At 44.6% G+C, this 23,451-nt stretch overlaps 1 protein-coding gene across 6 annotated transcripts in view; it reads right to left on the bottom strand.

Moving 5' to 3' along the window:
* LHFPL7 (LHFPL tetraspan subfamily member 7) overlaps nt 1–23,451 on the bottom strand; it is a 187,088-nt gene that overhangs the window by 133,900 nt on the left and 29,737 nt on the right. For 4 of the 6 annotated variants that reach the window (XM_085633414.1, XM_085633417.1, XM_085633412.1 and 1 more), the window contains exon 3: nt 14,694–14,747. The exons of the other annotated variants lie outside the window; for them this stretch is intronic. The gene's annotated coding sequence lies outside the window, so the exon portion shown is untranslated. The remainder of the gene's footprint in view (nt 1–14,693; nt 14,748–23,451) is intronic. 6 annotated transcript variants of the gene reach the window in all.

Raw genomic sequence — 23,451 nt, forward strand, 5'->3', positions numbered from 1 at the left:
TATTCTGCATTTTACAATGTGTGTTCCAATTCCATCTGGAACTTTGTGGCTGCTGCTTGGCAATCTAGTCAGTTGCACTGGTTCTGATTGCTGGCCAGTCACACTCTGTTGCTGTGCTGCCTTTATGAGAATAAATACTTTAAAACTATTTGGACTGATTTTCTTTTCAACAAGAGAGGAACACCCCTACCAACATTTTTGCAGCAGCACAGGAGTGGAGTGTTCCTGAAACCATTGAGAAATCTGTTTAAGCCTTCGCAGTGCATCTCTCTGAACTGTAGAGAAGCATTCTTCCACAAGAAACTACCTGTCGAAAACCTGCTACCGAAAGACCCATCCTATGCTGTTTTTAAGCTTTTCAACACTTTGATTTGTTTTGTGGAAAGAAACGTTGGAGCGCAAGTTTTAAAAATAAATACCTGCGGGTACCAGAGGAGCGAGACAAGTGACAGGAGATAGGTCTGACGAGGATTCCAGACTCCTCTTTCTCCTTTTCCCTGGTTACCATGAGAAGGCACGTCACGTCACTCACGTTACACGGTGAGATAACACGCTGCGTGGCGGCCATTTGGAAACACCACCGTTTCCATGGCTACCTCTCTACGGATGAAATCTCTCAGTGTTGCGCTGCTGGTGAAGGTGGAGGACAGCTGGCATAAATACCCATGTAAGTTTCTGTCAACGTTTCACTACCTGCTGGCATAGCGCAACATACCTATGAGAAGTGCAATTTCTCACGGTTTTCTTAAGTGTTTTCATACTCAACATCTTTGATGATACTTGAAGCATTTATTTCAAGACACCTGGAGCATATGTTTCTAGCGCTTCAAATTCTTTTGATGTTATCTTTAGCGCATTATTTCATGGTCGGTCATTTCAAGCACTGTAATAATATCTTAAGGAGCAGCTTTACTGATAAGTCCTTGATGCAAGTAAGTTGTACCCTAACCAGATTGTTCTATATCCTTTTGCATCTGTTGCCCCTGGGGAAATTTCTATTTGACTCTCAACTCAAGTCTACAAAGTAGTCAAGATTTCTATTTACTGTCCCGCACGTACTATAGTAAGGTGTTTGAAACAGTTTGTTCCTTGGTGGATGCGTCTGAGGTTGCCTTGTCCCCCTGATCCTTGAGGGTTCCTTGCTTAATTTGTTCATCTGTGTATAGGTTTGGTTTTCCCGTGGCCCCCCCCTCCCTCTCAGACCCCCTTCTTATTGACCACCCTATGGTGGTCGGGTGTGGAGTTCCTCTGCTGTGGTTAGACGCCCTTTCAATGTTTCTCGCCTTGCTTTTTGGTTTTTTTTATTTAAATTATTTATTTATTTATTTTTTAAAAAGGGTGTATCCTGACGTCCCTTATGTGCAGTCTGATCTCCTGTAATTTAGCGGAGCCCCTGTGCTTGAACATCTCTGAATACTAGCGGCCGGCCCAGGAGGTTGTAGGCCCGTGCTTGTACCCTTTTTCTCTGCACAATAAAGCTTTTTTACCCAAAAAAAAACAAAAAAAAACTCTGTCCACACTGACGCGGTAGAACCCGCACATAAAGGTGGTCGAGGTGGATCAATAGGTGGTGGATTTTCAAAAAAAAAAAAAAAAAAAAAAAGAAACAGTTTGTTCCATTTACATACGATCCTTTTCTCAAGTTTGTCACACTGTGCGTTTATCTTCCTCATACAAGACCCATGCAATTTGACCCTCCTGACAAGTTCCTACAAAATAAGGGAGATCCTCCAATCCCTTGGACACGATGGAAAGAAGAATTCTTAAATTACTTGAGAGCTATTGATGGGGAGCAGAAAGGAAAAAGAGTATATTTCTACACTGTTTAGGCTCTGAAGGCCAAGTTGTTTTTAGAGCGTTACCTCCAGTTTCTCCCACTGAAGGTGAAGGTATCAACGTGTACAAAGAGGCCTTACAGAGAATGGAACAGAGGTTTAAACCTGTCACCAACATAGCTCTCAACAGATATAGATTTTATACGAGGGCACAAAACGAAAGTGGGTCTTTTGATGAGTTTTTGACTTCTTTGAGATCTTTGAGCTTACATTGCAATTTTGGCAACATGTGCGACGAAATGATCAGGCATCGGATATTAGTCCTCGTAAAAAATAAAAAACTTAGAAACACTTATGGGGATTAGGAGATCCAAAGTTATCTGAAGCTATTTCTACAGCCAAGGCGTTAGAACAATCTGCGAAATTGATGCTTACTCTGAGGAACACTAACAGTAATAAGACAGACTCAAGCGAGGAGATATGTGCCATTAAACGCACAGAAATACAACGGAGTGAAAATTTGTCACTCAGGGTTGAATACCCCTCGTTTCAGTAACTATGGATGTTTTAAAAGGTTTGACAGAAATGAGAGAAATGGTACATGCTACAGGTGTGGCAGCAGAACACACATGGCCTCCTACGGAGGGTGTCCTGCTATCAACAAAGAGTGTAGGAAGTGTGGTAGATTTGGGCATTTTGCTTCTGTCTGTAAGGATTTAAGAAGGAATGTTGCACCCATACGTGGTAAGGTGTCCTGCACATCAGAGAGTAATGATGTACACAAATGTGAGTGTTGTGGGTCTACAGAAGAAAACAAGGGTTTCGTAGTTTCTCTTTCTGAAGGAATTTCCAGTATGAATGATCCTGATCCCAGGCAAATCAAGAGACCCCCCCATGTGCATGGTTGAAGTTGCTGGTGTGGCCCTAGATTTCATGACTGATTCGGGCTCACCATGGACTATTATTTCAAAAGAGTATTTCTAAGCAGTGTGTTAGATTTTACTAAAGTATTACCATCTGACATCATTGCAGAGAGCTATGATGGTTCCCGAATAGATGTGGTAGGTTACTTGGAAGTGAGTCTACGTTTCAAAACAAGAATTGCTTATGTTAAGCTGTACATTGCTCTCAAGGGGGTAAATGTCCTAGGATGGAGAGATCAATGGAAGTTGGGCATTATCCTTAATCTCTGTGCGAAAGAACCTGTGATGTTAGATGAGAACACGTCTGTAGAAAACATTGCTGTGGTTACTTCTGATGAAAAAGAAATTTTGATTAAGGAAAAATTCAAAGATGTATTTTCAGATGTTTTGGGTAAACTAAAGAATTTTTCGCACAAAATCAAACTCAATAATGATGTCACGCCTGTAAAATAAAAATTGAGGGTGTGCCGAAAAATGTCAGAGTAGAGCTGAAGAATATGCTTGATGAATTAGTGTCTGAAGGAATAATTGAGCCTATTGATTCAGCCGATTGGGTTTCTCCCATTGTTTTGGTACGAAAACCCGACAAAAAATTGAGAGTCTGTGTTGATCTTAGGGCATTGAATTCTTGTATTTGTAGATTGTCACCCGCTCCCCAACATCAATGAAGTGGTCTTAATGCTGGAGGGTGCCAAAGTACTCTCCACATCGGATCTAAGGTCAGCGTACCCCCAGGTTCCCCTTACTGTAGACTCCAAGATACTTACAGCCTTTATCACACCGTAGGGCTTATACCAATATACCAGAATGCCATTTGGCTTGGAATCTGCGGCCTCTGGGTTTCAAAGAGTTATGTTTAACATTTTCAGGGATGCTGACAAATTCGTTAAGTGCTTCCAAGATGATATCCTTATATTTTCAAGCAATGAGGAGGAGTATTTTAAGCACTTAATGGAAGTTTGTGAAAGATTGAGAAAGAGTTTAAAACCACTGTGGAGTGCACCTTATCTGGTGACAGTGTAGTGCCTAAAAAATCGAACGTTGATGGTATAATCAATACTCCTTTCCCCACAAATAAAGAACAATTACTATCTTTCACAGGCATGTGCGAATATTATAGTAAATTTGTAGACAACTTTGCATCAAATATGGAACCTCTTAGGAAGTTATTGAGACACAAAACAGCTTTCTAATGGAAAGATGGGCAACAACAAGCCTTTGAGTCCATCAAAACAGATATCCTTAAGGCTCCCACTCTCAAACTATTCTGTTTGAACAAGTAGTGTATCATCACAGTTGATGCGAGTTTGTACGGTATAGGTGGGGTCTTGTCTCAGAGGTGTGGGAAGGATGAATGGAACGTGTGTTTTACCTCCCACACACTCAATGAGACAGAATGCAGATATGCTGTGATTGAGAAAGAACTGTTGGCCTGTGTGTGGGCGATTGAGCATTACCGCAATTATATATGGGGAAGCAAATTCATATTGAGACCGGACCACAAACCTGTAGTCAACATTCTCTACCCAGGTGGGGGATGGAATTCCACGGCCCGCATTGCGAGACTTCCCTCCAGATTGAAGACTCCATTGACAGCCTTGATGACTCTGAGGTGGTAACCACCATCCAAGACGTGGTTTCTGGTGCACTTGAAGGTATCACTGAAGAGTCCTGGAGACTCAGTGAAAAGGGTGACCTCACATGGCAGACTGTCAAGGAGTACATACTGAAGGGAAGGCCAGACAAATGGTATTTGGCAGAGGAATTCATGTCTATGTTCAAGGCGTCTGATGAATTGGAGCTAGAAGAAGAACTGATGTATAAAAATGAGAAATGTGTGCCCCCCCCTTGGTATTCAAAAATTGATTTTAGAGTTGGCACACAAATCTCATCCTGGCATGTCTGCCATAAAACGGTTGGACGGAAATTATTTCTGGTGGGCAGGTTTAGATCGCATGGTTGATCGCTCCGTCAGAGAATGTGAAGTTTGCATGAGTAGAGAGAAAATGTTGAGACTTAATGTACCCCCGTTAAAGTGTTCTTAGTTGCCTGATGAACCTTGGAAGAAAGTGTCTCTTAACATTTCTGGTCCTTTTATGTGTCTACCACATGATTCACGTTACACATTTGTTCCTCCACTAACATGGTCATAGAATTTCTCAAAGAAGATTTCTCCAGAGAGGGTTGTTCTTCAGTCCTCATTAATGACAATGGGGTGCAACTCATTTTCACAGAAATGGAAAGTTTCCTAAAGTGCCAAAATATCAGACACCACACTGTCTCAGTATACGAACCTCATGAGAATGGCCTTGTTGAATGCTTTAATAGGGTTTTGAAAGGTTATGTGTCTGATGTGGTCAAGCTGGGAGGAAGTTAGAGGAACTCATTGAGAGAGAAACTTTGGTTATACCGCATTACGCCTCATGCCACTACAGAGGTTAGTCCTTTCCGCCTTTTGAAAGGATGAGAGCCCGCTTAAAAAATTTGTCCTTGGTGGTTCAAAGAGAAGTGCAAAAACAAGTTTTTCACGGACGAAATGGTAAGTGGTGTTGCGCAAAGGGTAGAAGCCAAACAATTCAAAACCAAGAGGTGGTATGACTACAAATGGAATACTAAACTCCCCAATTTTAAAATTGGTGATTAGGTTAGAGTTAGGAAGCATGGTTTCACCTGCAAATGTTCTGATAAATTTGCAAGCCCATGAAGATTGTTGAAGCATTTGATAACAGCGTCATCAACAAGATGGCAGGTTATGGAATGTTAGGCTTGTTGCCAAGTGTCCCTTTGTATCTAATAGAGTAAAAAACTCGTCCCCTGAATATCACAACCATCCTGAAGACACAGTTGCTTCTAGAGTCAAAGTGTCAGATCGCTTAAGATGATTTCCCAAAAGATTAGCTGATTTTAATAGATAGCTCTACTTTTTGCCGTATGTCTGTTTCCTTTAGGAAAAAAGGAGGTATGTTGTATTTGCATTTTCTGTGCTTGTTATGTTTCTCTTTCCCCACTCCCTCATCAATGTATTCTGCATTTTACAATGTGTGTTCCAATTCCATATGGAACTTTGTGGCTGCTGCCAGGCAATCTAGTCAGTTGCACTGGTTCTGATCGCTGGCCAGTCGCACCCTGTTGCTGTGCTGCTTTTATGAGAATAAATACTTTTCAACAGTAGGCAATTGCCAATATCACCGCCTCTATGCAGATTGAACTGTCAAGACTATCTCCCTGATATGCCGTTAGTTAAGGGAGAGTGGCTCCCTGGATGTAGGCAAGGGAGTCTGGTCCTGAGAGGTGTTGGGCTGTGTATAGTTTTGTATAGAAGTCCAGAAAAGCTTGAGTTATGTCTGAATCAGCAAAACACTCGCCACCTGTCTCATCTTAGATCAGAAGCCACCTGGTGTTGGACGTGTAGCTTATTTACCAGTAGGCGCCCGCACCTGTCTCCTCCTATGTAAAAGGAATGGCTTAACCGCAGGGAGGTTTATTCTGCCTTATCCAGATCTAGACGAGCTAATTGCCGGCGCGCCATTTCAAATTTTCGCCACACCCGAGGGGCCCCCGTCCTCTTATGGGTGCGCTCCAGTTCCTGCACCTGCTTTGTAAGGTCTTCCCTTTTGTCCCTCCTAAGTTCATTGTGCGCTGCAGAAGTAGCGAGAAATTCCCCCCTGGCAAATGCTTTAAGCGTCTCCTAAAGTGTCGCGGTGGAGACGTCAGAGGTATCATTGAGAGACAAGAATTCTTTTCATGCGGAGTTGAGGCATTTTATCACCGCCAGACGGTGGAGAAGCGTATCGCGCAGTCTTCATGTATATGCTGGTCTGAGTGGGAAGGGAAGTGCCAACGTGATTGTCAGCGCAGCATGATCAGAGTCGGAGCGAGGTTTGATGTCTGACGCTTTTATGTTTGGGAGCAGCGAACGGGGCCCTATAAAATAATCAATACTGGCATATGTTTTATGTGCATGGGAGTAAAATGTGTAGTCAGTGGATTGTAGATGTAATGTGCGCCAAAACTCGACCAAGGCCAGGCCCCTCAGCCACTCTCTCCCAGCCTGTGTAAGTGCCCCTGTTTGCCCATACTGCCACAGCAACCGGTCTAGCTGATTATCAAAGACCATACTGATGTCTCTTCCCATTATAAGTTGACGATCTGGTGAGGTTGTAAGATCCATCACCACCCGTCTCAGGAACGTTTCCTGCCCCTCATTTGGTGCATATATGGAACAAATATTGTATGAGTGGGTGTCAGTAGTGAACGAGTAGGCCAGAAATCTCCCTTTGATATCGGCCCACTTCACACCCACCTTATCCCTGAATGTGCGCGAGATGAGAATTGCGACCCCAGCTGATTTGGTGGTATGTGAGGAGAAATATTGTTGCGGGAAAGCCCTCGATCTAAGTCTGCGTGTGTCCTTGGTCATGAGATGGGTCTCCTGTAGGAGGCATATTTGGGCTCCAGATTGCTCTAAATATGATAACACTGCCCTTCGCTTGATAGGGTTATTCAACCCCTTTACATTGAATGTGAGTATTTTAATGTTGGCCGTCGTCATAATGTAATGTGACTCTGAAGCTAGATAAGAGGCAACCGTCCCCCAGGAGCCCCCCCGCTCACAGGTACACCCGGGGAGCCCTGGCTGCCCACCCAATAGGAGGCAGCACCTGCAGCTGTTACTACGGATTCATGGAGCCCGAGAGAAAGAACGAACAAAAAAGAAAAAAAGAAACCCCCAACATTTAAACTTAAATGGCAACAGTCCAACATTATGGTGTAAACCATTGTGCAGAGTGAAGCTCCAAGGGAACAATCAAAGATAGGTACCAGTGGCCAGTGTCTCCCCGCCCTCGCCCAAATCAAACCCCGCCAAATGATGTTAGGATACTATATGGAGGTTTCCGCTGAGTATCTGCTATGACCTCCCCCTTGCTTCACATTTATTCACTGGGTGGATCCTTTGCAAGAGTCACTAACACTGCATGTCGTTCTTTAGCCATGGTGTCTTGGTCAAGCTAGCTGGAGGTTTAGGAGAAGATTAATCGAAAAGGGTGGCCATAATAAATAAGAGATGCCAGGTGATCCTCTCTTGAGTTTACTCTCTCCCCTTTTGAGTCTATGTCGCAACACACCTCTCTGAGGTCTGCAGATAAGTCTCTTTTCATAGTGGTAAGATCCTCCCGGAGGGAAGTAAAGAGGTACTCATGGAAGGAGCAGCTGACTGGGCTCTCCACATCTTCAGACCCTCCTGATTCTACTGATGGCCCCTGCGGTGAGGGGTGCCGTCCGAGTGAGACTGGGGTGTTTTAGGGAGCAGGTCCTTCACTGACCTGTCCTTTTTTGGTCTTCCAGTGGCCATGATGAAGCTTCCGTCCACTTCAGCATGCTCTGTTTCATCCCCCCCAAACTGGACGCAGGGATAGCCTCCAGCCCCCTCTGGGACACCATCTAGTAATTCAGGGGAGTCGGCACGTGCCTGTCCGCAGACCACCCGCTCACCACTCCCCTCACTTTCTGCTCTCAAACTTTTGAGTGGTGTTTTAGCGACTCCCAGGATGTCCTGGCAACAGTCTCTCAACCACTCGTCCCCTCCGTCACCATCCCGGAGGGGTGCAACCGCCGTTCCGGCCTGAGGCCTTACTTTCTTAAGATAGGGGGTAAATCTCGTGCTTCGCACTCCCTCCACCTGTACCTACGCCCCCGGTCTTCTCGTTATCTTTGCCCTTCCCCCTCTCAGGGCTGTGCCTTTGCTATGTGTTCCCAATGTTACATGGCTCCTGCGATCTGTTATGGACTCTGAAGTGGCTTATGTTGGGGAATCAACGGTCCATTCCTCGTCTCCTCCCCCTCCAGTGGTCTCGCTAGTCCTCGGAGTCTCCTCTGGCGTCAGGTGCCTCTCATCTCCGGTGGCTCTCCAGGGGGCTGCACTCCCACTGGGCCTCTTCTGCCTGGTCCCTTGCCTGGTGGCCCACTCCCTGCTATCGCTGCACTCACCCGCTGGGTTGACGTGGGCTGGTTTCGGCGTAGCTGCAGGGCCGCTCGCTTGCCAGGGGCTGCGATCCTAGGTCCCTCTATCTCCACCTTCTGCCACAGGGCCCAGGAGCCACGCCTCAATCACCATCTCAGAGGCAGGCACCTTTCTTTCAGCAAGTCTCCAGGGGAGCATCACTATCCCCCCACTATGCACTGCAACGTCCCTGGAGGTATCGGGTGCCACATGTGGTATCGCCAGCCCTCTGCGTACCCTCTCCATGGGCGCCGCTCGCACAGCCAGCAAGGCCCCTCACGCCTCCTCTCTGCTCCGGGCCTGATCCGGCAGCCAGCTATGCCACGGCTGTTCTCCGCCAATCTGCCCCTTATCTCCAGCTGGCCTCTACGCTGGTTGCCACCACTGGCAGGGGGAGATTTCTCTGTGGGAGTTCGCCTCCGACAGACCTTCTATCCGCTGCTGTGGATCAGGGCCAAGTCAGGTGAGAGCGGAGAGAAGTAGGAGCGCATCCTACCGCTAAGCCATTTTGGCCACGCCCCTTTAATATACTTTTAAACTGTAATTCCTGATCAGAGAGGAGTAGCTTTTTCATGTTTGATATGTTTTTCGAATGGTAATGATAAATCCTCATTATTGATGAAGTTGGATTTAATCATACTGCCACTTTTAGAAAGTGGACATTTCTTTGTACTTACTGCTCTTTGTGTCTGACAGCCTGTCTCCAATACACGTCTGGGTAGGGTGATAGGAACACTTTGTGAATTCCCTCTCGACAGCCACAAGCACAGGAAGGTGAGGCTCATCTGCATTCTGAGCACTCATCCGCATTCATCTGTGTTCTGATAAGCCCTCCTAGGCAGGGTGGTATAGGAGGGACTGAAACTTATCCTTCAGTAGGTAGTGTCGTGTCCACACACAAAACACTGATTTACCCCCAGGGTTAGCCTGGAAAACAGGACTGGGTTGAAAGGGATCGCTGTGCACTTCAGAGAGTTCCTTTGAAGTCACCCCCTACATCAAAGGCACTTTTGGCTATAAGTACTGGGTCTCTGACCCCTAAAATGAGACACTTCTGGAATATAAACTGAGCCACTCTCAATGCTCTGAGCCTCAGAAGTGGGTTCTGCAGCTGATTTCATCAAAACTGATGGATTGCATTGATTGTGTGAGAAAGTCTGCCGCATTGCCATTCGACACAGGCGGATGACAGCTGTTCCGCAGCCTGCATGGCTCGATGATGACGCTCTGGGCAGCTCAACTATACATTGCCTTCACTTCAGCAAAGCTCGACGTCGATGCAGCAACACAACTGTGTGGAAAAGATCAACACATCGAACCCTCAGCGTCTGCGCCTTGCTCCATCCAAGGTACTTTCTCAGCGGGCCCTGCGTGGGTCCTGTAGCCAGCCTGCCCTCCATCGCGGTGGGCCTGAACTTTACATTTGCACTGGTCCCAAGCAACCTCAAGTAACCTTTTGACCGCTAGTGACTTCTAAGCACTAATTTTAGTTTATTCTTTAAATATTCATATCTTAACTTCTACTGATTGGATGTTTGTCATTTTGGTCTTCTTTTGCCCAAATAAATATTCCCTGTTTTTCTAAACCTGTGTCTTTTTGTGGTATATTTTGTGTTACTGTGTGTGTGTTTTGCACAAATATTTTACACATTGACTCTTTAGATAAACTTGACTGCTCTGTGCCTAGCTACAAGAGGGTGAGCACAGGTTATCTTATTGTGTATCTAGCTTACCCTGACGAAAGTGGTGGTTCCTGCCTGGCCTGTGTGCATACCTCAGCCAACCAGGAATCCCATTTCTAACACTAAGTAACAACCCAAAGCAGGTGAATACAGTGTAAAACTGTAAGAATTTTCATTCTGAGACCAAGATGGAAAAATCAATACACCTATAAATCTATTCTCAAACATCTTCTTGTAGATTCCTATTGTTTATATCTAGTCACCCCCCATTATTAAAAAACAATGGCTTACTATTTCTCATCATGTAGATTTTTAACTGTGAGCTTTATTACTGATCACTGAACCCTCTTGGAGCTCCACACTAAGGGCCTCATTTATAAAAACTGTTGCATCTCGATTCAACAGTTTTCACTGCGCCCTCCTTGCGACATGATGGATGCGCCGTATTTAATGTACGGCACTCTATTTTGCAAAGTATTACAGAAACGTCAGCATTTCGGACATATCTGTAGGTGCAAAAGTGGTGCATTGCTGGGGTGTGCCTGAAAACAGATGCAACTTCAGCAATGTGTCCATTTACATGGGGCAAGCCCCATGTGAAATTGCCTGCATCAGTCTTACGCCTGCTGTGAGGCAGGTGTAAGATATTGAGGCAATGGCGTCTTAGAAGTGGAGCACTGAAATCATATAGATTTCAATTCCCCACTTCTACAAGGCTGTTTGTGAAGGAACGCCCACCCTGCATACATTATACCTGGGGCAGGTATAATGTGGTGCAGAGGTTTACAAAGTGACGCAAACAGGGTGAAACACGGCACATTTTTTACACTTGGGTGCCTCACAAAAAGTGACACACTGGCGGGGCAAAAGTGTCTCACCGGCGGGCTAAAGTTTCGCAAGGCCTCATAAATAAGGCCAGCATATTATTAAGATCAGCTCTGGATTGACTCTGCGTTTTCATCAACTATGAGAGAGCTTTCTCATCTGACACTGATAAACAGTTATGTAAGCTTCTGCACTGATTAAGCCCTTAATATGTTTGTAACTCACATAGGATTAACGCAGTCATTTATTGGAGCTTGTCTATTTACCTGAAGCTATTAGGAGCCAATTGCTTCCTGAGAAGTAACTAGGCCTGCCACCTCAGTATTATGAGCCTTCACTCTACACGTACCACAGCCTGATTCTAAGAGTACATTTAGCGCCATATACTTTAAAATAATTTTTAGTTCAAAGTTTGCACCATACAAATTGTCGAAGGGCACAGTGTATTGCAAATGTGAGGCCTTTATATCTTGTTCTCTATATATGCTTTAGTTCATCTTGAGTAATCAAGTGTTCTGCTTTCGGGGAAAGCCGAAAGACAGGGAAAGGTTCTGTGAGCCAGTATCATGGCTAGCACTTGACTAAATGCAAGTGCAGCACTACTATTATGCACACGGATACTTTATTCATTAACGTTTGAGATTATTAGTTTATTCAGTACAACTCAACAATGCCTTTCTATTCTCTGGACATCTATTGCAATTAGTAAGTGGGCAATGTCCAACCAACGATATGATTTCAGTGGTGGGAAAAAGTGATTATTTTTTGACCGTTTTGATCCTACAGTCCGAGCTTCTCTCATCCTCTAGGTATTGTGGGGCAAGACTTAGCAGTAAATTGAGAGTGTCAGAATCCAACTGATAGAGGAAGAATTTGTAGGGTTCATATAGACAGCTGTATCAAACGTATTTGCGGCCAGTAGTTCAATCTTATGTTCAGCTAATTCACTAATTACATAATTAGATATAACCTGCACATTTGTATCTAAAATGCGTTATAGCATAGTCACTGCAACTACCTAGGAAAGATTACCTCAAGTGTACTGAGTAGAACTGCTACGATTTCAATCTTAGGATTCTTGCAAACAGAAAATTCCTCTGGTGAAGATATTTTGGGTTGTTGGTCCCAGCTGTGAACAGTCATTTGCCATCACTGACACCGGCAACAGACTTTATGCTTTTCACTTATGACGTAGTCCTGCTGCTCACTTCCCATATCAGCTCCATATATCCTTTTTTATAATAGCATATTTGTATGTATTCATCATTCAATCGTAATACCTACTCAGCAGTTACTAAAATCCAACTAAATTCACCTTGGGCCTCAGTTTCGAGCCCCTGTGCGCTGCTGAAAATGTACTTTTAGTGCCGGTCTAGCAGCGCACACTGCAGGGTCATATCTTCAAGGCCATGTTAGCCAACCTGCGTGGCTTTTTATGGCCTTGTAGATAGGACTGAGGCAATGTAGTACAAGTCACTGCGTTGCCTTACCCTGCATTAGGGAGGTGTGCCATGGGCATTATGATGGGTGTTCCCAGATTTACGAGATCTCATAAACCTGGGAATGTGTCAAAAGCCTCCGCATCCCAAGGGGTGGTGAAGGGGAGATGGAACAGGAGAAATAACTTTATTTCTCCTCGTTATTTCCTCTTTCTATGTGTGCTGCATTCAGCAAGAGGAAATTGCCTCTAATGAATTTTTGGGGCAGGAAGCTGTCCCTTCCTACACAAACACAATTATTTGTGCAACTCAGGCACCCTTGCACCATGAAGCAAAGGTGCCTGCATGGCAACCCATTGTGCACCAGCGCAGGGGAAAGTACAGGAATGAGCTGTATCTGATAGATGCAGCACATTTGTGCCCTTTTCTTTTGCCGTAGGGCGGTGCCGCAAGAAGGCTAGAGGCACTGCCCTATGATAAGATTTTGTAAATGAGGCCCACATTATTTAGCTCAGCTCACCTTGTACTTCTCCCCTCCATTAACCCACATACCTGAACATTGTACCTAGGCTGAATATGTATAGCATTCATACGTGGGCACTCGCAGTACTGATATGGCATTTGCATGGTTGCAAGGCTAGGTCTTATGAGTTTTCCAGCTCATCGCTATCTGGACATTGCAAGATTATGGAGTACATATGGTAACCTTGCCCACTGGCATTGTTTTAATGTATTTAAATGTGACAGAACTCAATTGATTATCAGGGCACACTATAACTGAATAATTTCCAAAAAATTAAAGCATGTATTTTATACATTAGCAGAAATATTGACCTGCTTCAATCGAGATTGATGGTTTACTGTTTATTTAACAGCATGTTTTTATTATGGAATAGTTGAACTTTTCTTTATGAATGGTATGTTTTTAATCATTCATTTTTTTCCAACAAAACAACTAAAATATTAGTTATTAGCCAGATCAGAAATTTGCGTAGCAGTACTTGTTCTATGATGAAAAGTATTTCTCCATTCCAGGAGTCGACGGACTCCTGATACCTTTTGTTTTTAGGTCTTTGCTTTAGCTGTCTGTTGACAAACGTACTGTTTCTAATGCATGACATAAGAGTTAGCACTCATGATTGAATTGAGTTATTGTCTAGCTCAGTTGTCTGCTCTTGAGTCAGTGGGTTTCTTCCACAGTCTTGTGTTCGTCCTGCCCAGGAACGTTTTGGGGCTTAACATTGTGATGGCATGAATTGCATTCTTCGAGGCATACTTGAGAGGACTCGCTGAAATACTTTCTTCCCAAAAACTTTCAAAGTCAGGAGAAAGAAAGGTTTTGAGACAGCTCTAGCTCTCCTGCCAGATTATTGTCTTTATAAAATATCCATACATATTATACTTACGGAGAGGGATTTACGGTTATCATGGCTTCATCCACTGATCTTTTAAATTGCCATTAACAGTTTCCTTCCACCCACCACAGCACACTATGTGGGGCTATCAGTCACTCCACTTCACCCACTAGCTCCCTTTACAGTGAGTGACTGCTCATAGCCTACTATGCACATTGCTCACAGCTTCTTTAAACAAGTTTCTTTCTTTTCAGTGACAAAGCTGGATTAAAGTGTGCATTTTCATTTTACGTTTTTTTAATCTTTACTTTAAATACCAGCTATTTATTTTACCCGTACACCTTTTAAAAGTATATGTTCTCGAGTGTTTAAGTGGCATTGAAACATAGTAACTGCCTGCAACTTGAGTGCTTTGTTAGGTGATTTATTTTTAACTCCTTCAAAAATGGTAATAAAAATAAAATGCATAGCAAAACTGAACTATCACTATCAAATACAGCTGTCTCAGTGAATGTTTTGTAAATTATTTTATTTATTGCAGGCATATGGTGACCATTAAGTGACATCTTGTTTTTTTTCTTTTTGTTGCAAATGCTTGCAAAAAAAAGAAAAACAAAGAAATAACCATACAACCAGTCTGCCAAGGACAGGCCTATTGGCTTTTCCAATGTTTGTTTATGCTGTCAGCATTACCTCATTTGCCGCTTCTTCTCCAGCAAAAAGGAAACAAATCCTATCCTCAGCTGTCTGAAATAAAATAAAATAAAATGTTGCTTATTGGCATGTTTACCCTACAGAAGACTATTAACATGCATGGTCACATTTAACAAGACTTTGCACAGCCACTAAGTGATACAAGTGATGCAGACAGGGCCGGCTTTAGGGCAGTGCGAGGGGGGCGCTTTGACCCCAGTGGGGCGCTGTGCTTAGGAATATCTTATGATAGGAGAGATGAGGGGCACTTTTGCCCTGTGGTAGTGAGAGAATCCGAGGAGGTGGTCATGGAAAGTGGGGGCCGCCAAAAGTGATTGTCGCACCGGGCACCACCAGCGCTAAGGCCGGGCCTGGATGCAGAGCAGCTTAAAGTCTTGAAAGGGTATTTCGTTTCCACCATAAAGCTCACCTACTTGAGGCAGGAACACATTTGTAGAAATATATTTATGTCCCCAAGCAGTTCGACATTGCAAGTGTCCTGCACTGTACAGCACACATCCAATGAGTGAAATGTATTAAAAATTGTTTAAGAACAGTATTTTGTAGTTTAATGGTACACTTACAGTACAAAACCTTTGCTAGACATCACGCACGAACTTTTGCACTATGGTGCAAATGTGGCTGCAGGGCACTAGGTAGCCTGTCTTTGCACCAGCAGAGAGCAGCAGCAAGACAGATATTGTATATTTGGCTCTAGGATGCTTTCTCCCTCTTGCACAACGCAGCACAGTTCGCACTAAAAGTCTGTAAATCTGCCCCGCAGTGTGTATTAATCAAGAGCCAGCATGCACACATGGAGGGCCAGTACTGTCAAATGAAAGTCGAATGCCCAGCCCTGGTCAGCATCAATGTGACACATCTGCCTAGAGGTAAGGCACACATAAAGCTCCTTGGCTGGTATCCCCCGCCATCCCTACCTCACCTGGAGGAGCGGCTCTAGAAAAGGGAACTGAAAGCATTCATCTGCAGCTTATTCCTCCTGCTTCTGGCCATGGCTGAGAACGCACCATGAGCCCTATGTATCCGACTACAATCAACTAAGTCAAATGTGTCAACCAATTCTATTGGGGTTGGAACAGGAAGGATAAGGATAAAGGTATCAGGAAAATATTCTCCCAAGACATGCAGTTCAGAGGCAGTTCAAACATGAAGATAGGAGTTTTATTAAAAATAATCCTCAAGCGTAAGGTCTCACACAGTACATAGGAATGTTAACATCTATTGTAAATCCTGTTCCAGTAGATAAAAGGGCCCTAATAATTCATGTGACAGTGATTGTCGGAACTCCCGCTCTAGAGAGTACGGCAGCAGCAACATTGCTGCAAGTTATCATAAGACTTGGTAGCCCATTGTCCCAGGAATGCGGTCTGCAAGAAAGTGGAGACATTTATTTCTGGATATTCATTTGCAAGATGGCCATTAAAGAAACCTTTATTCGCTCTGCAGGTTTCTGGATCAACAGATATATTCAGAGGTACATATTTGGACGAAAACCACACAACACACAATCCCTTTGTAAGATACCCTGAGTTGGTGAGAGGGATTGATGTGGTAGAGTTGAAATCAAAGGTCTGTCTGGGACAGAATTTAGGCCCAGGTGCAAAAATAAACATGACCCTGTCATTTACAAATTAGGTGGTAAAGAAGAAGCCCACATTTGGAGAGACCACAATGTGGCTGTTCCATTATGCTTCCCACATCTGGGGGACCCCTACATCACAGTCATGAGCATCCTACCCAGCCAATTAGCCAGTGCTTACATTTCAATGGGAATCTGGCAATGGGCATTCATTGAAAGCGCATTTAGCACTCATGTCACTAATGGAAGGATATAGTTGGAGAGGAGGTAACTTGGGGAAGGAATATGTGCAACAGCTATCATAGCTCAGGGGGCGGTTCATTCATTTTCAAATGAGTACTGCACCGCCTGCCACAGCACACCCGATGGAACATGATGCAGCTCCTGCCTACCATGTGAGACTCCCATCCTGTGCTACATTTTGTACTTAGTGCAACCTACAAACACCTGCATAGTGCTGCTGGGACTGCATCCTACACATTATATAAAGATACTCACAACAGCAGCACCCATTCAGCCACATGTCTGGCCCAGCATCACACAAACAGTGACTTTCAATGCTGGATGCTTATGTTCATTAGGATGACGGATTGACTCCAGCCCACAGGTATTCAATGGTCTTAGACCAAGTCAACCATGCGGTTGGCATTGTACTTGGGTTCGAGGCGTTTATTTAATTTTGGGTTTTGTTTGTGTATTCCTTAATTTAGCTGACCGTTCACCGGCGGCTTCACAACCACGAGGTCGGTGACTTTTCAGCCCTTCCCTCGTAAGTTGTTTCACCGTCACATTCTAAATTTGTTCGATTAGGCGCCCTTAGTTCGAGCAATATAGCAATGGCGCTTTTGATTGAATTAACTGTCAGGTTTGACCTTTGCGCGCTTCTAATTCGTGTTCTTTATGAACAGCACTTTTACTCTTTTTATACTTTCTCATAGATATTTGCACTGACAGTTGCTCGTATCAATATGGATTTTTCCTGACCCATGACCCGTGTGAAACAAGATGCACGGTAATAATAACAATAATACACTTTTCCACCTTTTATCTTTTGTTAATACTCCGGATCTTTCTAGACCTTTTCTGATTTTTGATCCCATTTTTTTGTAATTTAGGTGATCTGCACCCAGCATTCCCCTGTCCTGAGGAAAACCCTCCTACAAGGTCCAATTGTTTCCTATCATTTTGTGGGGTCGAAACGTCGACAACCGGTCCATTCGCCAGCTTCTACCCAGATTGGATTGATTCATACAAGAATTTTAGAAGCATGTCTTGGCATAAATTATGAACATTTATTGTACATCGCTCTGTGCTGAAGCCAGGATTCATAATTGTTTTAATTAAGGTCGTATGACCTTCACTCTTTCACTCACCTAATCCTGCACTATACCTTTGCTCGACACTCTTCTTCCCTCACCCTGTGGGGCACCATTGCTTTTGATGATGACATTTTTGCAACTTTTGTGTAATACATTGTCAGATGGCGAATTGTGATTAAATAACAGTGTTCCTTTCAACTTTTTTAGTGTTACTAGTTATTTATTAATAACTGTTTGTGATTTACATTGTACTGGGACCCCTTCCCTTTTGTACTATGTTCATTAGGAGTCATAGAAGCATGATATCATCAAGAGTATTTTGAAAATAGATATGTGTGTGTGTGTGTGTGTGGGTGTGTGTGTGTACACACATATATATAATCTGGAGTAAAAGGAAATACTTCACCAGCAGTCACGTTGTGAGAAGAATACCAAGAATTAACTGAGATGTTTAGCTAAACGGACAGTTACCACTAACTTGCCCGAATGATTGTGCTGTGAATTTGGAACCAGGCTATTGTGTATAGTAAAGGAGATGCATTATTTACAAGTAGCAAAGTTATTTCTGGGAAAAGCGGTTACTGGCAGGCACAAACAGGGGGGTCCCTCTCCCTGAGCTCCTCATGCTGCGGTCGGGGGTGCCCGCCCGGCTTCCATATATTATTCGTCATGTGGCCACAATGAAGTACTGGGTATTTTAGACCCAGCGGTGCAGGGGCACACACCCTATGACTTCTGGGTTCACCCTGTTCCAGACCTACAGAAACACAGAGTCTTCTGGGTGAAGTCAAAGATTCGTTTATTGGCTGCAGACCAATTACAGGTATCCTAGAAGTACAACAGCGTGTATGTTCTCAGGAGACTGCTGAAAATCATAGGAACGGGCTTCTCCTTAAGTACAAAATATCATGCTCCAGGCACACATTCCTTGGTTTACGATATGGCCATTATAAGTATACATTACAAACGAAAAAGCAGAGTCATGATGACCATCCCACATTCCAGTTCGGCCAGCCCACGATGATTTACACAGTAAGGTTCAGATCCCACATTTGATGTCAATAGACCCCCCAATAAACATGAGCATCTCCTGTTTTGGGAAACAAGTCATAAAGCAGGAACAAGCAGGTGTGGAAGAGATTAGCCGGGGGATTGTATAGAATGAAAGGGTTTTATGACGGGTCAAGCCCTGATGCTAATCACAGGTGGACGGAGGAAGGGGAGCTCGTGAGACCGGTTTGACCTGGGGCAGCAGAGCCAGCTGCCCAGGTCACAGAGAAGTCAGAGGGAAAGCCCATGTACTGTGAGGCCCGTATTTACTCCATTATAGCCTATGTGAGGGCAATGACAAGATGGCCACTGCTTCCAAAATGGAACCCGCGTAGTGAAGCAGAATAACGTGTACACAGTGCATTTATAGCTAGAACGATATATAAAGCACTCGTACATGCCGCATTTACCATTTGCGGTTTGTTAATACCAAGATAGACAGGGGTAGGGCCCTGTCCCCTACGCGGTCCCAGAGATTAAAGTACGACAGACCCTCCTTTTGCCCTTACATAGGCAATCACTATACTCATCTTAATCCGAGTCTAGGTCAATGTTCACGAAGTCATGGAGATGTTGCTGTAGCATCATCCTATTACTTAGCTCGTCCCTCGATACAGGTTTCCTTATACATAAGGTAGCACAGAGGCCACATATCGCAGGAGCACACTGTATGCACAGACAGAACAGGAAAAGAATGGCTAAGATCATTCCAATGACCATCAGAACTTTCCAACCCCAGGCAGATATCAATTCCCAGAACCACCCCACCAGTGACCAATCTCCCTTATCCACGTGTATGGATTCAGATATTTTATGGAGTTTGGAGATGGCTTGATACACTGTTGGAGCATTATCTGGTATGAAAATGCAGCAACTGGATTGGATGACCTTGCATACCCCACCGCGGTCTGCAAGAATAACGTCTAGAACCATGCGGTTCTGCAAAGTCATAAGGCGATCCGCTTGGAGCTCAGCCGTCAGATTACTAAGGGCACCGGCCGTTACATTAACAGTGGATTCAACCACACGAGTCAGTTGTCTCAGGTTCCTACTATTGACCATAGGTCCCCAAAACGGCAGGAAACCCAAGAAGAAGTCTCCCGCTTCCTGACCGGCAGTATCCTCCTTACTAATCACACCTCTCACAACTCTGGTCTTGTGATAGTCAGAGGCAGCAGTAAATGTCGGCGGTAGCAAGTTCGCAATATAACATGTGCCCGAGAAATCAGGGGGCAGCCATGTATATGCTCGGTCATTACAGATGAAATATGTGCCCTTGGCAGCCAAAAACGCAGGGGAAAACTGTGACGGGAAGGTGTACGTTTCAGTACAGTCACTTCTTCCCAGTTGAGCTCTAGGATTCTGACCATTACCCTGTAAGCAGAACCGACCCATGTGGGGTACGACCCAGATTGGAGATGAGATTTTTCGCTGTCTTTCACCCAGACTAATACTATACCCCGTCGCGTTCCTTCCTACATAAGGTCTCAACTCTTCTTTGGGAATGGATGAGTATGCATCGATATCCCTACTCATATCAGCAACTCCTTTCATCAAAGCCTTATTATTGGTGATGGGTCTGATGGAACGCGGTTGGCGAGGGGAATATGTATCTAGAGCATAGAGAAACATGGTCTGGAATGCCCATGACGATCCATTGTAACTATACGGCAGCACCAGGTAGGGAATACCCTTGTTAATGGTATGTGGCATTAACCCACACACCCAGCAATTGGTCGTATTCATTACTAGTTGGTGCTGGTGCAAGAGTTGGATAAACGAGTTATTTACGAACTCTGATCGTCTGGTCTGTTCGTGCTCAGGCAAAGGGTGAAAAGAGTGAGAGGAGGCGGTAGAAAGAGGTATAGGCTGTTCAGTGGGTTCAATGGGCTTTTGAGCGGAGAAGAACACAAATCCTACAATGAACATTATTATGCTACACAGTGTAAAAAGGCACAAAAAGACAAAACATTTACTTTTTACAATTCTACACATCCTTGCGTTAAAGTTCATTTCCTCAATCGGTCTCTCCATCTTAAAAAACTCCATCCTCTACTCGGGCCGCTCGCGGTGGATGAGTGTCTTCTGCTAAGGAGTACGCCTGTCAGTCCAGGGAAACGCCCTAGACCAATCAGAACCGTCGACCTAGCGTCTTCGGCCTGTACCCCAAAGTCTTGGCACCGCGACCCTGCGGCAGAACCCGGATGGTGGTTCGAAAAACAAAAATCAAGAAAGTCCTTCAGATGGGAGAGCAAAAAATGTTAAAAAGGAAATAGTGAGGAAATCTTTATTTGTCCATGGGCCTAGGTCTCAAATTATAGCGGAGACGGCCAGGTGCTGTTTGGTCTTGAAACAAAAGTTCAGGCTCAGTGGTGTCCAGTCGATTTGATGGTGGCACAGCTTCCTGCAGAATATTGTCACTCTCTTGGTCTGAAACTGTGTCTTTTATGCGTGCGTCACTGAATGGTACAAAACGAGGTACAGTGTCCGTCTCAGAGTCGGCGATACCCTCCTTGACCCACTGGTCATATGGCAGAGGCAAGGGGACTACTTTGCAGTGGGTACCATGGATCCAGTGTTTCTTCCCTTTCACTCGCACTGCTGATCTTGTCGAAAGAAGAACAAGATGAGGGCCGATCCAGCGAGGCTCGTCGTTGCTCTTTCGCTGGAAATTTCGGACTAGCACCCACGTACCAGGGTTGATAGGGTGTCCAGGAGTTTCAGAGGCTTGAGGGAGAGTATCATGTACCTGTTGGTGCAAAACACGCAGTTTAACAGTCAAATCATACAGGTAATCAAGCAGTACTGGATGCTCTATCTCACTGAACTTCGTAGGCCTCGGTACACCCCATACGTTGACCGGACGGCCAAAAACAACCTCGTAAGGGCTAAGTCCCACTCGTGAGTGTATGGTCATTCTGGTGGACAGGAGTGCTAGAGGCAGAGCGTCAGGCCATTTAAGACCGGTGCTCGCCTGGATTTTGGCCAGCTTGAGCTTTAAGGCTCCATTGTAGCGCTCTACTAATCCAGCTGATTGGGGGTGATTTGCAGCATGGAACTTCTGCTTTATCCCTAGCCCTTCACATACATTCTTCATCACTTTACCCACAAACTCACTTCCATTATCACACCACACCATTCTTGGCATCCCAAACCTAGGGAAAAATTCCTTCACAAGGGCTTTGGCTGTGGATAGGGCAGTGTTATCTTTCAGAGGATAAGCCTCTATCCATTTTGAGAAAGCACAAACAACCACCAGTACATATTTCAGGTTGTTGCATCTTTCCATGTGAATAAAGTCCAGCTGCAAAACTTCAAATGGACATGATGGGGGTGCAAAGTGACCAGCTGGAGTTGGGGTTCCCCTACCAGGGTTGTACTTCAAGCATACTATGCAATTCTTGACCACATTCTCTGCACACTTGGGAATCCCAGCATTCTGCCATGCTGGAGCCAACAACTTGCATATACCTTTCGTACTGATATGTGCCATTCCATGTGCCATAGTAACCACTGGAAGCACATATGCATCAGGCAACAACCATCGACTATGTTCTGTCAGATCAATCCAACAACCATTCTCATCCAACTTACCCATACTTTCTCTCCACTTGCTTAACTCTTCCTCTGTGGCTTCAGCTTGAAGCGACTTCACACTCTCTATTGTGTTCTCACACATTCCCACGTCATTAACCCATCTTGCGGGGCCTGCAACATACATTCTAGTCTTCACATTCTGTGCTGTTTCTTTCGCGGTCTCATCAGCAAACGCATTCCCACGTCCAACATCATCTGTGACTTTCCTGTGCGCACTGCATTTCATGATTGCAACTTGCAACGGTAGGGTCAGTGACTCAAGGAGATCATTCACCAACTTGCCATTCTGAATTTTAGCTCCATGCGACGTCAGGAACCCATGCTCCTTCCACAAACGCCCAAAATTATGAGCCACGCCAAAGGCGTACTGGCTATCTGTGTATATATTCACTCTCATTCCTTCAGACAACACACATGCTCTCGTGAGGGCGATTAATTCCGCTGCTTGGGCCGAATTATGTGGCACTCGTGCAGTTTCCACGACCGTGTGCAAAGTCGTGATAGCATATGCAGCAGTCGTGTCACCATTAGGGAGCTTGAAACATGAATCATCTACCCATAAAGTGCCATCACACTCAGTCAGGGGAGTATCTTTTAGATCTACTCTCCCTTTCGTCTCTTCTTCTGTTCTGAACAGACAGTCATGTTGCTCAATCTCATCTGAGTCTGCTGGAACTGGTAATAACGTAGCTGGATTCAGCGTATTACATCTCTTTATGTGTATGTGATTTGCTAACAGTGTAAGCTCATAACCTGATAATCGCGCACTAGTCAAGTGTTGTGTCTTGGTCCTATTTAATAATGTGTCTACAGCGTGTGGAACCATAACAATCAATGTATTGTCCATTACCAAACCAGCAGATTGTCGGATAGACATCGCTGCAGCAGCTGTTGCTCTCAGACAGCTTGGCAATGCCCTCGCTACAGGGTCCAAGGTGGATGAAAAATATGCGCATGGGCGCGGTCTGTCGCCAAAAGGCTGTGTTAACACTGACAACGCACATCCATCTTTCTCGTGAACATACAATGTAAAAGGCTTACTGTAGTCGGGGGTACCCAACACAGGTGCTGAACATAATGCATTACGCAATTCCACAAAACCTTTCTGGCATTCTTCAGACCATGGGATAGGATTCGGTGTGTCTTTGCATGTTAAGGCTACTAAAGGTTTTGCCAATAAAGAAAAACTAGG

The sequence above is a fragment of the Triturus cristatus genome, chromosome 11 (genome assembly GCF_964204655.1).
Source record: "Triturus cristatus chromosome 11, aTriCri1.1, whole genome shotgun sequence".
Taxonomy (NCBI): Eukaryota; Metazoa; Chordata; class Amphibia; order Caudata; family Salamandridae; genus Triturus; species Triturus cristatus.